This window comes from Lissotriton vulgaris, chromosome 8 (assembly GCF_964263255.1).
Source record: "Lissotriton vulgaris chromosome 8, aLisVul1.2, whole genome shotgun sequence".
Lineage (NCBI taxonomy): Eukaryota > Metazoa > Chordata > Amphibia > Caudata > Salamandridae > Lissotriton > Lissotriton vulgaris.
In genome coordinates this window covers 1,421,727,123-1,421,745,096 of record NC_141696.1, presented here as the reverse complement: position 1 = coordinate 1,421,745,096, position 17,974 = coordinate 1,421,727,123, and positions in this window count along the sequence as shown.

Below are 17,974 nucleotides of genomic sequence, written 5' to 3'. Positions count from 1 at the left end.
CACCCTCCGCTGGTCCACCATTTAATTTATTTACAGATATTTTGCAGAGAAGTGTTGTTTTTCTGTTTCACGTAAAGTTTATTTTAGATCAATACAGGACCTCACATATAAGAAATGGTAGGATGACACAGATTATTTGCCATAATATTAGTGAGCTTGTGCAATATTGAAAACAAATATCACTATTTCTGAATATTAGGTGGAATCACATTTAGAATTTGGACGAATATGCCAGAGACCTGGCCATTGAGTGAAATACAGAGCTGAAACATGATCATAATTTCAAAGCCCCTAAAATACATTTGGCCCAGGGCCCCCAAAATCCTTACGATGTTCCTGATTATGGGGCATATTTCTCAAGGTTTTGTGTCACTTTTGCACTGTGCAAAGGGTGCAAGGGCGATGCAAATCCATAGTGAGATTTATCAAGCCCTGCTTGGCTCTGTATGGCTTGATAAATGTGAAGTAACACAAGGCATCGCAAATCGCTGCCTTGCCTTACTATGCGACAGAGACGCATGCAATGGGTGGAGCGTGGGTGTTCCCATGCATCCACCCATGGATTTTGGTGCATCCCCAGATTTACCATTAGTGGAAGGCCTGCGAATGCGTCAAAATGCTACGACTCCCCAGGTGAGGCGCAATGAGGAGAAATATCAATTTCTTCTTGTTTTTTTATAGTCTTACTTTCTTCTGATCCTGACGCAGGGATTTCTCAATACACTGATGGCAGAGTCCCCCAGGGGTACTAGCTTAGTCTTACACTTTTCAATCTTTATGTGACCCTTTTGGCTGAGCTTATAAAATCTTATGGATTCTCCTTGGCATCCCATGCAGACAGCAGTCAAATTGCCGTCTCCTTAGCTGACTATGAGCCTGGCGTAGGATTGAAATTCTGTGGCTGCATGCAGGTGGTTAACAGCTGGATGGGCAGGACTAAACTGAAGTGCTTCTCTTTGGTGCCTAAGGTTCTTTCTGGACCCCGTCTTGCTGGCATCAGGATATGTTTAGTCATCAATGGAGCGCACACTGCTAGCCCCTCCTCCGGATCGCCCCTCGGGACTCTGGTACTTGCAGTTCTTTAGTGGATCACCCAGGTGGGTGCAAGTCGGTACTTGTAGGACTGATGAATCTCTAGACCCGATACATGTCCCGTGTTTTAGGATATCGCCCGAGACATGTCTCGGGTTTCGGGATAACTTCCCTCATCAGTAGAGAAAGATCGTTAGGGGTGGAAGAGAAGGCCGCCACCCAACAGTTAAAGGCCTCGATGCCAGAACTGGCACGCAGGTGCGTCTTCCAAGAGCCCATCGGCCCAAAGCTCAAGGGAGCCATATTGTGTTTAGTCATCAATGGAGCGCACACCGCTAGCCCCTCCTCCGGATCGCCCCTCGGGACTCTGGTACTTGCAGTTCTTTAGTGGATCACCCAGGTGGGTGCAAGTCGGTACTCGGCATCAGGATATGGGTTCCTTACCTACGCTTGCCAGAAAGGCTTGCAATCTCGGAGTACTTATTGATAACAAATTGTGTTTCACTGACCAAGTCAATGGGGTCACTTCTTCGCCTTTCTTATGCTAAGAACGGCTCCGAAACATACTTCCTTACATCCTGGTCCATCTCCAGAAAACTCTGATCATGTCATTAATGACGGCAGAATGTAATTATTGCAATAGTCTTTATCTCACTGCTCAACAGCATATCCTAAACAAACTGCAAATCTTGCGAAACGTCGCAGCTAGACTTCTTCTAATGATCCTGAAATACCATTCACTCTCCAAGTTTACTGGGAAATTACATTGCCTTCCTGTCAGGCAGAGGATCACTTTCAAATCCCTCTATATTGTTTAAAAAGCTCTTCAGGGCTCTGGCCCTGAATTCCTTCAACACAGACTCAGATGGTAAATCCAAGGCAGGATTTCTAGTGGTTCCCAGATTCAAGCGGGCAGCCTGAGGTGGATGAAGCTTCTTGTTGTGTGCCTCGAAATCCAGGAATGCACTTCCGCTGTATAATGAAAATGCCCTGAACTTAAGGGCAGATTTACAAACCCTGTATGACACATTTGCACCGCAGTTGCATCCCTTTTGTGATGCAGCTGCTGCTCATAGCCTGCGCCATGCTGCGGGGTATTTACAACGTGACGCATCTAGGGAGATGCGTCATGTTGTAAAGCCCTGCGCCACATGTGGGCGTTCTAACACGGGTGGGGGGGGGCGTTCCAGTGCAGGAAAGACTCCTCAAAGTGGCCAAGTGAAATCCACAAGATTTCACTCAGTCACTTTTACAGCCATTCTGCGTCAAAACCCTGCGCCTGCTTGAAGCAGGCGTAAGGATTGACTCAGCATGTTAGGTATAAGGGCACCCCGAGTCTTGCTGGAGCTGCGTCGCGCTTGCAATGCAACTCCAGCAATGCATCACCTTTACGGCAGCAGATGCGTCATGCATCTGTCTATTCTTGCCCCATGGTGCGCCGCATTGTAAATGCTGAATATTTACCTGAACCTCCAATTATTAAATTATGTTACTAATACGAAACAATAAACGAAAATTAATACGTTTCTCTTGGCAATCAATTTTGCCTATTTACTTTTAATTATTTTTCATGTTCAAATTTAGTCACAAAAAAGGACACATAATCTACCAAACAGACAATCTCATTATTACAAAAACATACAACAATACATTGAAACTCCACATAAATGTGTTAAAAATACAATTATATAAATACAAAATACAACAATATGGTGACAATTAATCTGTCAAGAAACAGTTGATATATATAGATTAAATTCTCATTTAGTTGTAAATACATTAAACAACACAAAGAACTCCTAAACTAAGAGGATAAATAATTCTGATACTCTAAGTGTCCGAGGATCTAACTGCCACTTTTATCAAAGCCGACGCGTTTCGAGTCCTGGTTTTTTGAATTGCCGGACTCTCATCGGGGCTGGATAAATCCTTTCTTAAAAACTGACTGTTTATGACAAAAACACAAAAACACGAAAGTGAATTATAGTGTGCTTCACACTATCTCTAAAATGCTCTTTTTATCATTAGCTAAAGGGCTGCCCACATACCTGAGTGATGCCAAACTTTTTTTGTAGGCTTCGTATTGTGTATTCAAGCAGTGAAAGCCACTCTGCAACAAAATATCGAGTTCTAAGTGATATTGTATGCAAAAGCTTGTGTTGCATTGCATTTAAGTATCGTGTAAACGAAAGTTACCTTATTTCTGCTATTGTGTGGCGTGGTAATGTGATCAAGAGTCAAGAGTCAAGAGGAAAAGGAAATTGAGGAACTTATAAAAGCCATTTCTGATAATCCAACAGTAGCTGATGCTAAAGCTTTGATTGACAAGGTAGAGAAGGAGATCCAGACCTTTAAAGACTACACAATTAATGTTAAAACTACTCAGTTTGAGAAGAGACTCAAAATCTTTTAAAATAGAACAGGTGTATCCGTTCCTTAAAGAAGATTATTATACATTAGCAAATTCAAGGCAAGCTCTCACTACCTTTCAAGGTCGATCGAGAAACCGATTTGTAGGTTTCTCTGACACTTCATCTTCCGACTCCTCACCTGACTCGAGATCTGGTCAATCAAATAAACAAGGACATTCTAACCAGTCTTTTTTAGCCCGAGGAGACCAACCCAGGGTTCGCTTCAAACAACCCTGGGAGATGAGAACACGCAACAGGCACTACAAGAACTAGAGCACTCTACCATAGTTAATCTCTCTGACAAACAGCTTACAGCAGATGAAAAAAGGATTCTCAGTTTAGGGCTCAAGTTTGTCCCTAGCAGACGAACTGATTTCACTAAAATGAAGTTAGAGGCATTGAAGTTGTGTCGCAAAATTAGGCTTAAATCACATTTTGCAGGGTCAGAATTGGTCTCAAGCCAAGAAACAACTGGCCTGAGAGTCAAGTCCAAATTCACTCCCACTCTAAACATACCGAAGCAAATTTATGCCTTTGAGCAGGCTGTTCTTTCCTCTATTGCAAAGTTGGAAAAAACAAAAAGTTTTGTGCAAAACAACATAAGTAGGGGACAAATAGCAGCGATTCGAGACATCAAGGCGGACACTTCAATTGTCATAAAACAAGCAGACAAGGGCGGTGCTGTAGTTATCTGGCCCCGCCCCATGTATTTGACCGAAGGGAGATTACATGTTGAAAATCGTGATTGGTACAGACCAGTCAGAGAAGATCCTGTGTATGAGATACAGGGCAAGATCGGTAAATTAATCAAAGTTGGTTTGGAACAAGGCTTTCTGGGCCCTAAGGAGTTTGAGTTTCTGAATAGAAAACAACCAAGAACCCCTGTGTCTTATTGTTTGCCAAAAATACATAAAAATAGCCTCTCGCCTCCGGGAAGACCGATAGTTTCGGGCTGCGACTCTGTGCTGGAGCCGGCCTCAAAATATATTGATTTCTTCCTAAAGCCGTTTCTGTTAAGTGTAAAATCATATCTCAGAGACACAACGGATTTCATAATAAAAGTGGAGGGCAGATAATTTAATGAAGATACACAAATAATGGCCACACTGGATGTAACATCTTTATACACCCAAATCCCCCAGGATGAAGCTCTGGAATTGATGGAGTTATATTTGGAGTCCAGGCAGAGACCACACAGGCTCCCCACACCATTCGTCATTTCACTGGCTGAAATATCTCTTCGAAGTAATTACTTCAAATTTGAGAATGAAGTTTTTGTACAGGTCAAGGGGACAGCCATGGGCTGTCCTTATGCGCCAGAAATGGCCGTGTTGTTCATGGCCCAATATGAAGATAGGTTTCTATACAGCAATAACGCCTTCTCAGGCAACATACTGCAGTGGTTGAGGTACATTGACGACGTCTGGCTCCTGTGGCAGGGGAGCCAGACTGAGTTGGACCAATTTTTTAATTAGATCAACACAAGACACAATGACATAAAATTCTCTATACAGTCCAGTAAAATTAAGATGACATTTTTTGATGTTTCGGTCAGTTGTGATGATCAAAAACTAGTCCCATCCTTGTACAAAAAGGTGACTGACAGAAATACCATTCTTCACTATAAAAGTTCACACCCACAGTGCTTAAAACAAAATCTTTTGTATGGACAATTACTGCGGATTTGAAGAAATTGTACTGAATTGGTGGAATTTGATACTCATGCATAATCTTTCTGTAAAAAGAGGGAGTGGAGGGGATATCCTAAAAAATTGCTGAAACACTCCAAGAAAAGAGCCAGATTTACCCCTAGGGAGACTTTATTGCAGAAAAAAATCAAGACAGATTTGGATAAACTTGTCTGTGTGACAACCTACGGGCCTCACACTAACAAGTTTAGACAAATCATTTTGAAAAACTGGCATTTACTTGAGAATCTAGAACACCCAATGTCCAAACCGATTTTTGCAATGAAAAAGAACTTAAGTTTGGGCCAACAGCTAATAAGAGCTGACAGTTACATTCCAAAACCCAAGAGCGATCTAATACGCAATGGAATTTAAAACCCGTTGTCGGACACCACAAATGTGGCAATTGTGTTGCCTGTCCCTCGACGTTGGAGGGGGCTGTTTTTGACCACAATGGAATCACATGGAGACACAACAACTTTACAAATTGCAAAACAAAAAATGTAATTTATGCAGTGGTATGCCCATGCAACAAAATATACATTGGCAATACATGCCAACAAGTTAACATGAGGATACCGCAACACAGGTCAAGGATCAGGAGAAAAGTTCAATCTGCCCCTATGGTTGAACACTTTTTGTCTGTAAATCATAGTGAGAATGATTTCAAATGGACCATTTTGGCTGTGATTGATCCTAAGCATCGCTCTCCTTGCATTGAAAGTGCCCTGCTATGCAAAGAGGCTTATTTGATCATGAAATTTGACAGTATAAATAGAGGACTCAATTGCATGAGTGAATTAAATAGAGTATAATCCAGTTGCAAATTTCATTCTTCATGGGGTCTTGGTCTAATTTTTTTATAGATCCATTTATTTAAATTTTCGTGCGCTGACATTTTATGCGCGCTAAACGTTCATTTCATATTTAATCTAGAATTCAGGTCAATCGGATAACCTGTTTGCCCATATTTCGAAAGGAAATACAACTCCTATAATGCACTGTTTTAGACCGCAGTCAGGCTCTGCCCCCTGTTTTGCTTCATTCGGTGTCACGTGGTTGCATGACCCGGTAATTTAGTTGGGAGACGTTCCGGGCGGGTTATCCTCCTACACGGAACGAGTGAGAACTACAAATAATTACGAAGCCTCTTAGAAGGTGAGCCGCTTTTGGAATTAAAAAAGGCAACCCGATATTGCTTTTTGAAGAGGCATAGGTCCTTTTCTTCGCTTTAAATAAAATCCGGCTGTCTGTTCTTTGCAGATTGAAAATAGAACAGACTCATAATGGCAAAACTCATTACCTGTTTTTGATTCGTGACCGGCTCACGAGTAAGTATTCTAATGTGAGCGGGTGTATAACATGTCCGTTTAAATATACATAGATATATGGCTAAATTGCCACTTCCTCCCATTTGTTTAGATTTTAAAGACCCTAGTACCGTGACCAGAAAAGTAGTGAACGCCAGTGGATTACATTACCACGCCACACAATAGCAGAAATAAGGTAACTTTCGTTTACACGATACTTAAATGCAATGCGACACAAGCTTTTGCATACAATATCACTTAGAACTCGATATTTTGTTGCAGAGTGGCTTTCACTGCTTGAATGCACAGGGCCTCATTTATGAAAAGTGACGCATGGCTGCGTGAAAACAGCAATGCGTCACTTTTCACTGCGCACTCCTTGTGACACCAATGATGCGTCATATTTAATGTATGACGCATCATGTCGCAAGGACTTACAGATATGTCAGTATTTCTGACATATCTGTAAGCGCAAAAGTGACGCATTGCTGGAGTGTGTCACAAAAGTGACGCAACTCCAGCAATGTATCCTTTCACATGGGGAAAGCCCCATGTGAAAGGGCTTGCGTCAGTCTTACGCCTGCTGTGAGGCAGGCGCAAGATTTTGACGCAACAGCATCCTAAAAGTGACGCAGTGAAATCTCATAGATTTCACTGCGTCACTATTACGAGGCTTTTTGCGGGGGAACGCCCCCTCTGCATACATTATACCTGACGCAGGTATAATGTGGCGCAGGGGTTTAAAAAGTGACGCATCTACCTAGATGCGTCACTTTTTAAATATGGCGCAACAAGGCGCATATTTTACGCCGCTGGTGCGTCACAAAAAGTGACGCACTGGCGGCGCAAAACTGACGCAAGGCCTCATAAATAAGGGCCACAATATGAAGCCTACAAACCAAGTTTGGCATCACTCAGGTATGTGGGCAGCCCTTTAGCTAATGATAAAAAGAGCATTTTAGAGATAGTGGGAAGCACACTATAATTCACTTTCGTGTTTTTGTCATAAACAGTCGGTTTTTGAGAAAGGATTTATCCAGCCCTGATGAGAGTCCGGCAATTCAAAAAACCAGGACTCGAAACGCGTCGGCTATGATGAAAGTGGCAGTTAGATCCTCGGACACTTAGAGTATCGGAATTATTTATCCTCTTAGTTTAGGAGTTCTTTGTGTTGTTTAATGTATTTACAACCAAATGAGAATTGAATCTATATATATCAACTGTTTCTTGACAGATTAATTGTCACCATATTGTTGTATTTTGTATTTATATAATTGTATTTTTGACACATTTATGTGGAGTTTCAATGTATTGTTGTATGTTTTTGTAATAAGAAGATTGTCTGTTTAGTAGGTTATGTGCCCTTTTTTGTGACTAAATTTGAACATGAAAAATAATTAAAAGTAATAAGGCAAAATTGATTGCCAAGATAAACGTATTTAATTTTCGTTTATTGTTTCGTATTAGTAACATAATTTCATAATTGGAGGTTCAGGTAAATATTGTTTTCCTGTCAGTAGGCCCTACCTGTCCTCCTTCCTTCCTGGGCCAAACCCCTTCTTTTTTACACAGCATTGTAAATGCGGCGCCTCCATGGTGGCGCGAGAGGTGTCTGCCGTGACGCACAATAACTGGTGCATCTCTGCTGATATGCAGGGATGCGCCAGTTATTGTAAATCTGCCCTTGTTGAGAATCAAGAAACTTTGAAAAGCCCTTTTTAACAGTGACAGGATTCTTAATCCTGACCCAATCACCAGCATGAATACTGTGAAAAGACCTCTTACCACGTTCCACATTGCAAGCATTACGCAATACAGATCACCACAACATGCTGTCCCGCCTTTAACAAATATGACTGCCAAGGCTTGTTTGCTTCTAGAAAGAAAAATGATGTTGGAGGGAGCAGCCCTTGAACTCGGTGAAAAGGAAGGACCTAAAAGTGAAATGATGCAGAAAATCCCACTAGACAGTTTGTCAGCTTTATTTTTTGCAAAAAAGAATTCTTCGAACCCCTGAAAGTAGATATTTGGCCAACCCAAAGGCTGATATCTGCTGCTTCAACTGACAAATATTGCATACTAAAAAACAAAAGCACTTACAAAACTAAGCGGTCCCACTAAGCAGTGACATTCCCATTGTTATGCGTTCAAAAGCTGCATTTGGCACTTTCATGAAAGCCATACACAGCAAAATATTTCACGGTAGATGCTTTTGATAAGAGCACCAGCATGGTTCATTATATGTCCTACAAGTTATAATGATATTAGCATCCAGCCATTAAGCAGTAAATCAATAAATTAGCAATTAAGATGTAATTGTGCCAGCAACGCAACTATATCAAAGAACACAGCCTGGGTACAGCTCTACACCATGTTGCATCTGTGGTTGAATAAAACGACCTCTTGATCTGTCATCAAAATACAATGGCATTGACAGACAGCCCATCCAACCAATGGCAAACCATGACAAAGAAATGACAGCCAATGGATAAAGGAAGCTGACCCAAAGCCCACTCTCCTTTCACACTTCTTTTTGCTGTATCGATGACAAAGGCAGCTAAAACTGACTGTAGCAAGGCCTAAAAACGGGTATTTGAAATAACACTTTATGCCATAATTTGTAACCGTTTTGTTTTCGTTTGCAGTGTCAGTAATGGATCTCCAAACCTGCTTATCTTGTTCCGAAAAATATTTGAAACAAGCAGTGTGACATTCAGCATTTGCTCTTAGCCTGCAGCCAGACATCAGGCTGTAAAAACAAAATAGTGATTTACAACATGAGCAATTTTGACTGAATGCAATTTGGCAGCAATACAAGTTCTTTATCTTTGTTTGCTACATGAAAGATAGTGCATGGTTTGCAGAATGTAAACGCTACCAACTCTCGAGCACATGTTTTTTCTCCAGGCCTGACTCAAAAACCAAGCTGTATGCTATAATAACTAACAGAAGCACCTGGCCTGGACAAAGTGACATTAAACAAAGAAAATATTCATAATGTGTTAAAACTTCAGAAAGCACCGGTTCAGTCACACAAAACGGCACCGTTTAGAACAAAATGATTCTCGTGGTAATTACCTTTATCGAGGCGGCAGGCAAGCACCATTCCAATGACTCACCTGGAGGCTGGGAAGAATCATGAAAATTAAACAGATTTGAGAATATATACTGGCAAAAACTGTGTCTTGAAAGCAAAAATAAAACGGTTTACAAAGAATATTCGATACATTGCCCATTTGACAATGCTATGGTTCGAGAAGGGGACATGTTTATGTACCTCCCTCGTGCACAGCTCTGTGTAGCATTTATAGCGTCGTCCTCTGCGTGTAAATTTAATCCAATTCTTTTCGCTTTCTTAATTCAACTTATTAGTCTTTGGTTATTTTCTTGTAATTGACATCCACTTGCGGAATTAATTGCTTATTTTCAAAGTTTTCATTTATTTAAACTGTGCCCGTCTGGACCTCTAGAATAAATAAGATAGATGCGAGGCTCGTCACAGGCAGCGTTTATTCATTTAAAAACCCAATGCATTTCGGGCTGCTTGGAGCCCTTCTTCGGGGGTCACTAGGAATAATAAAACATTTACCAATTACTTGTGTGGTTTCAGCTGGCAAACATTATTAAAAAAATGTTTCATGGAAAAACATTTCATGAAAACGGCAACAAACATCATACATATTTACTACATTCATGGTATACGATATGACACATGGTTAAATAAATCACATATTTAAATAAATCACATATTTAAATAAACACCTTTTTCATTGCACTCTGTTGACCAGTTAGTTCATCCTATTTCTTAACTACACGTCTGATACACATTCATTTTCTGTGACACACTAACCCTCCGCCTTAATTATGCTTAACCTCAAGGTTGCCAACTCTGTATCCTCGCTAGTTAAAACCCTTTAGGTGTACCTTCGTTAATGACATCGTGTGTTTCTTACGCGTCTTGTCTGTCTAACATGCTTAAAAAGCGTTCACTATTCCCGTGTTAGATTCAGTAATCACTATTCAAACAACCCCAGTTATTGCATATAAGGTTCGAATTGCTTAACGTACCTGCCGTGTATCTTAACACACTCCCATCACTTCCTTTACTCCCATAGTGTTAGGCACCTATTTTGAATTCCCATTTACCTATCGCGAGAGTCCTCCTTCTAACTATCTATTGGCTCGGTGTTATGTTTGACTCTCCCACTTTTCTCTTTGACAATGCCTCATAAATCTGGAAGCGTGAATTCCATCTTCTAGTTAACTCGAGGCAACGACTGGGAATAAACAACACCTGCCGCCTGCATAGGTTTGGGTCTGACGTCAGACTGTGGTAGTGATTCACAGATATATAAAATACGTTTTTCGGCTGCAACATTGCTCCAAGCAGGAGTGCAGAGTCTGCATGGATATGACCCGAATGTATGTGCACTCAAATACAAGGACTGACCAATCACTAAAGTACATAGGAAAAAAATGGGAAAAGGGATAGGATCAGACAGTGCTAACCAATGCATTGAAGTGGAGTGTAGATAAAGTGCAGCTATTCCAGAAACCTCGATGTAGCTTCCAGCCTCTTATTCCCTTTTTCCTCCGAGGAAAGACCTTTTGGATTCAACACGAACTAGCTCCTAGCACTAACGGATGTATTGAAAATGCAGGGTCTTCCACTCTCTCCAGTGTTAGCACATGTTCTCCATGTTGTCCCGTGGTATGTTTGTTTTGCCGAGATTTACAGTTATTTTTTTTTTGTCTTGGAGTTTATGCAGCGCTGACTCGACCCGAAGGTTTGGAGCGCTTTCGGTGAGCAGGCGTTACATTACACAACGTCACATTCATGTTTTGTTAGCCACAGGGCTTGAGTTAAGTGGTTTGCCCAGAATCCCAGGATGTTGAGCCGACGCCGAGGCTCGAACGGGTCCCCCAGCTGCAAAGCAGGCAACCCTGGCTGTAAGGCCACAAACTCCCTCCCATCCAGTTCAGAAATGTATCTCTAGAACTTGCTACGTAACAAATGTCGCTTTTTTGTTTGATCCATGCAAACGGAAGAAGCCTCAGAACCTGCAAAGTTGCACGTTTGTAGAAAATATAATTCAGTACCAGATTCTATAAATTAATTCTGATTTTTTTTAAATCAGTTATAGTGGCACTGTGACACCAGATGTGCAAGCCATAAAATGGCAGCTCTCAGCCAAATTCTACTTGTCCGCAATTTTTTTTTTAGCCCTAATGCCAATATGGTATTCTTCAAAACAAATAGAAAACGTTATATACAAAGCTGCTACAACTTTAAAAAGGTTTCTTTTAAAAATAAAAATGTGAAATATAAAACGCTCCCAACCGTAAGCTTCTTCTGCTAGAGCAGTGATGCTTAACCTGAGATCCGCGGACCCCTGGGCCTCCTGACACTAACACAGGAAGTCGGAGACTTTAGCACATGAAATAATTTAAGCAAAGTAATAAAGTTTATGTATATAAAAAAGCAAAATGGAAAATTTTAACACACTCTGGGAATGAAGGAATTTGAAACTGGGGGCTTAAATGTAATCAATCTTGGGAGCATCACCAGTATAGAAAACAAAAAAAAATGCAGATAAGTGTCCTCAAATGAAAGACTGGTATCTGCAGTCAAAAAGAGAGGCTGCATTAAGCAAACAAGCAACTCGGATCTACAAAATGGGAATGAACATTCCTCATACCCACGGGCCATAGATGTTGCTGATATGTGTACAATATTGCATTTTGGTTAACTGTACACCACCTCAAAATTATCATGTTCCGATATGGTAATGGTTGGGTTACATATAGGTGTGCCGGAGCAGCGCAGCACAGTTAAAGCATTCTGTGTCACACACAATGCAGTGAAGGTATGCAGGGTACTTTCTTTCAAGGGATCATATGAACACACATATACAGAAGAAAGAATGCATTATGCTCACAGTCAGATTATATTCAAACCTATGGTGAAAAAGCCTGGCACAGTTCGCATCTTCGGAGTCATACACAGATGTTTTGTGAGAGGCTACACTTACTCACACTTTGTGGGTTAAACCAATGCTCATCGAGAGGATCAACAATCCACAATACTAAACACTGAGGGTATATGTAGCAACTTGTAGTCAAGAGATTTATTTGCAGTTGGTGCTTTGTGACTCTTCCAGAGACTTATTGTGAGAATCACAACACTGACAATCAATAAATTACACATAAGCTTATATAGGGGAGAGACTTATTGTGAGAATCACAACACTGACATTCAATAAATTACACATAAGCTTATATAGGGGAACAATTACACCCAATATTCATGCACAATGCACCTGCAGCCCATTTGAAGGCAGCGGGCATATGCTTCCAAAGATGACTCGCATTAGAAGTGATCACCTGTCAAGTACCAAATTGAGGACGAAGGAAAAAGGGAGAAGCTCTTTTAGCACCATTAGAAACATGGACATGTGTAGATCTATCCTTCAGAATCAGTTAAAGGCTTGCTCTGTTCCCTGTGCCTGCCTGCCACGACTACTGGTCATGGACATACCCAGAATTCTCTGGGGGCATTAGGATTGAGTCCCAGGTCTGGGTAAAGAGCACACTATGCGCCCAGGGCACTCTAAACACCTTCAAATATCCTGTCTAGCAGTGGCGCTGGGATTGTGTGAATGCCATGCATTTCACATTATGGTCATCTCTAAAAAAGCAAGTCATCAATCCGACCTGAAAGGCTTCGTAATGCTTGTTTTGCTTTTTTGAATTCAGCAATTTTCTACACTACCTTGTGAGCAACACCAGCTTAATAGAATATGTAATGCCCCTTTGAAACCCAAGTAGAGAAGCCAAGTGTAAAGGAGATAATGCAATCCTTGGCCTAGAAAATTTAAACATACATGTATCAGAATACACACAGACGCAAAAATAATGCCCACACACATCACTGTGTGAAAGTTCAGCAATATCAATAGACAGCCTATTTCCTATTTTGTTTTCAGCAAGGTGAAAAGAGGAGCCTTATGTGTTGTGCCATGAGGAGATCCAGTAATGTGGCAGAGGATTATTCATGTTTTCTGGGATCACAGCATTCAGCTGAGAATTCCAGATGGTGTTCTCCTGAGAACGTTGGAAGTAAGTTCAAGTTAATAAATTCATTAAAAATATCAGAAGCTCATGAAATGTACTCTTTAAAGTGTATAATACCCTTCACTGGCTAATAACATCTGCCTGCAGGCAAAACGATAAGACCCAGCTATGTGGTGCACAAAACTGTTAAGATAATCGATCACTCATAACCCCTTTCTCAGAGAGAGAAAAAGCTGCAACAGTTTGTCCGAACACTAACCAACAGCAAGGTCCAAGTTTAGGAAACTTCTCACCGCATTTTTTATGATGAAACCAGCATACTGATTGAATGGTCATTAACAAGGAAACTTGAGCAGAATGATTAAAGATAAAACATCACTGCGCATATAAGCATGTTAAAACTGACCAGAAGATTCTATTTACACCACACACAGAAATCTGCTGCTACGAAAACGAGTGTGCATACTAAGAAACGTGAGCCGAATGATTAAAGCCTTGTTAATATATATGTTTTGTAAACAGCGCTGCAAGTATGTACATCGAAACCTTTGCGAGCCATGGCCCGAGGTTATCCACATTATAGGTCTGTTTTGAAAATACTCTATAACATTCGTGCTTTCATCTTCTTGCTTCATATACTATAGTCCTCTCCTTCTGTTGCTTTATAAAAAGGATTCTCACAAAATGGAATCATTGCATTTCCGTAGTCATGGTAACGTGTTACTTGTTTCCACAACTAAGTACTATTGTGTAAATTATAATGCATTTATTTATAGTTTAGAGAAATACTTAATTGTTTTTAGAATACCTTCTTTTAAGAATCTAGACACGTCCTTGCATAGCCGTCCAGACTTTGTCACGCTGTGGGTGGTTATCAAAGATGGAGAGAAACGTTGTTCTTTTTTTTAAACTTCCGGAATTAAACAGTTAAAATCAGTTCATAAATCACGTGGAGAACAAACTGGCTCGCTTGAAGAGATTATGTTAAAGCCTACAGAATGTTTAAGGATGACAACAGCTCCTTTCCCGTACAGCTGTAAATTGGTGGCGGTGCTCTTACAGACCTGGGGAGCAATCGTAAGCAGCGCTGCACATATGCACAGCTTGTTTTCATAGCACCCGTTTTCTATGTGTGTGCTGTAAATAGAATTCTGTATGCTAGCAAGGGTCACTTTTAACGCGGTTCCACACACATAGAAATCTGCTGCTACGAAAACGAGCTGTGCATACATTCAGGCCAGCTTACAAAACTCATACATTAACAAGGAAGCATAGCGCTGGCCTGAAATAAATGGTCATTTTCTTTCATTTATTAATCTACCTCACTCACTGCATATGCTCTGGTTTCTGGTGTCCGATTTCACCACTCTCCTTTAAAAACAAGTGTGCCAACTCGGGACCAGCACCTGGCTCCTTCCCCCTCCTCCCAGCAAAACCAGCTCCGACAGCGAAACCGAAACCTTCCATGGGGCGGGACTTCCGTCTTTGGAAGCCCGCGCACGCGCCCACGGAGAAAAGCAGTGCTGGTGACGCGGGCTCCCATGCCCGAGGGAGAGCCCCGTGGAGGCTGCAAGACTTCAGAATGACGGTAAGTGGGGCTTTGGGGGGGCGCTTGTATGTTTATGGCGGCGGCGGCGGGGGGCGGGCGCTTCTATGTATGCGGCGGCGGTTGCCCGGGGGGGGGGAGGGGGCGCTTCTATGTATGCGGCGGCGGGGTGGGGGTGGCGCTTCTATGTATGCGGGGGGCGCTTCTATGTATGCGGCGGGGGGGGGGCTCTGTGTGTGTGTGTGTAGGTGCGCTCCTGTGTGTGTGCGGCGGGGGGTGCCGGTGAGTGGGGGGAAGTAGGGGGGTGCGCGCGTGTGTGTGTGTGTGTGTCTTCCTGCATAAGTGTGTTCAGGGAATCTGTGGCAGGGGACGTGCACGGCGCCGGGCTGGGCGTGCGCGCCCACGAGGTCAAATCTCTGCCAGAAAAAGCGCGTGGCACTTTGCTGTCCACATTCGCCCGAAAGTAACAACATAAGTTGTCTCGCCCTAGACAGCAAAAGCTTCGCTTTTGCTTTCATCTAGGCGAGACCTAAAAAGACAGACTGATATGCTGGAATATTGCAAATCTCTTAGTCTTTCAAAAATAACGGCAACTATTTAAAAGCTCAATTTTCCCCTTAAAACGAAAATTCCAATTTGTGTATTTTTTTTTAATTTGTGGATTAATAAAAATATTTGTTTATTTGTGCATTTGTTAGATGCGTACTTGTTTCTGTTTCATGTGTATTGTTTTTTTAGGTTTAAATCAGATATTACTTTGGCAAGGGTCGCCCGCTTCCAACAGAGATTCAGTAGGGCTCCACAGAAGGCAAAAGGTTAAGAACGGCTGGGCTAGACTATAAGATTCTGTAAGAAAAGGTCTGATTGGCCATTGAGGGTAAGAAGTCACAGCCATGTAATAATATTCTTAAGAATTCACAAGTGCACAGTCACAATCCTGTATAGGATGCCGCGGTATTCCAAACCACAATATGGCAATCAGTGGTTGAACGACTTTAAGCAAGTACCACTGTGCCTTACTCTGTCCATTGAAACTATGAACTAAGGAACAATTTTGTATTTTTACAAGAAAGCATCTTTGTTTTGCAGAAGCCGCTGCATTTTTGGCTCACTCCATAGCCAACTTTACTGTGCATGCTCTATACTTGATTGATGGCACAAAGTGTCTTTTAGGGGCAAATTTACACGTACCTATTGCCACAGGAACGTCAGTTCAACGTTCCTGTGGCGATAGCAGCTTAGCCTTATTTACAAGGCGGCGTTAAACCCTGTAAGCATGCTGTGCCCCCTTTGTGTGCATGCACCCCTAGTTCCAGCACGGCATGGACTTCAAAGTCCAAGCCATGCTGGAACGTGCTGTGGCGGTCCTGCGGCAGTGCCTTTCTAAAGAATACATAGGAGCCTTTAGAATGCACCGCTGCAGGACCGCCACCCTGCCCGCCCGTCGCCGCGTTAAGCCCTATGAGCATGCTGTGCCCCCCCCCCTGTGTGCATGCACCCCCAGTTGTAGCACGGCATGGACTTCACAGTCCAAGCCATGTTGGAATGTGCTGTGGCAGTTCTGTGGCAGTGCCTTTCTAGCGCATACACAGGAGCCTTTAGAATGCACCGCTTCAGGACCACCATGCTGCCCGCCTGCCAGACCACAAAAAACATATAATCTGGTGGGCGGGCTGAAACTCTGTTTGGCGGTCCTGGAGGGGGGCGGTGACGTGGCAGCCTGCTCTAGGACCACCAGGCTCGTAATTGGGCCCTTCTTTTGTCACAAACAAAATTGCACAGAATATATTTAATCCCACATCTAGTTTCATAACACCCATAGGAATATCCATGGGCTCCACAGATAACCTAAATAGCAAAACAAAATCGATTTTTACTATGTACTTTCTCCGTTCATCACATTTTTAAAAAATGGACTTAAACATACTGTAAGAAGTCACTATTTAATGGTGTTGTTATACTTTATGTCTCGATATTGACTTTCTGACATTGAGATTTACCGTACCCTTAGGTGATTCAGTTGAAAAGACTGACAACTACAACAGGAGCTGAGAAACCATACTATTGGCAATTATGAGCAATTATAGTAAGTAGCTTACAAAGTGTAATACATCCAAAAGTATCTTTGGATTGTTTTTTGCTAAAGTGCTCTGGCAAGAACGAATTGGTCTGCCTAAGGGGGATAATTTCTACAGATGTCTGCAAAGAGACGTGAGTGCATACAGCTGGAAGACGAGCAAAGAAAGAGTCTTTCCTCATCAATTATTACGCCTAGCTCAAGTCCGGTATAATTAAAGGGTTTGAGAAATCTTCAAATCCATGCATGGGCCTCTATTGGGTACATCTTTCAGATGTTATTGCTTGCCTTAGTTTATGTGCAACTATTACCCCTATATAAATAAAAATTGAAACACCTTTGGGGACGCCATCTTCAGTTTGTCTGTGTAGACTATCAAAGGTAAATTCTTTTGAAGGTGTATTAACACAAACGACTATGGTTGTGTCGTAGTTTATTTGACGTACAATTTTATAGGACAATTATTTTGAGTACTAATGTGTTTTTTGATGAAATCTAGTAGTAATCATTGAATTAATAACAATGCATTTGAAACAAATTTGCTCAGTTAATCAGAAGTTTGATTAATAACATTTTCTAATAGTGTCACATTTTCTTTTTTGATTTAAAAAATTTTTATTAGACAAATTTTTACATATACGATACAGTACAGAGATAGTGAAGGCAATACGTGACTCGTTATAAACGCCATCAGTGTTGCAATTGGCATACAGTAGATATGATGAGACATTTATTAGTTGGGTATGCATTCACGAGTTATGACGTTTGCTGCCTTTGCCGATCTTATGTGTTGCCTTCGCGAGAGAGAGAAAAGAAAGTGGGAAATTAAAGAAAAG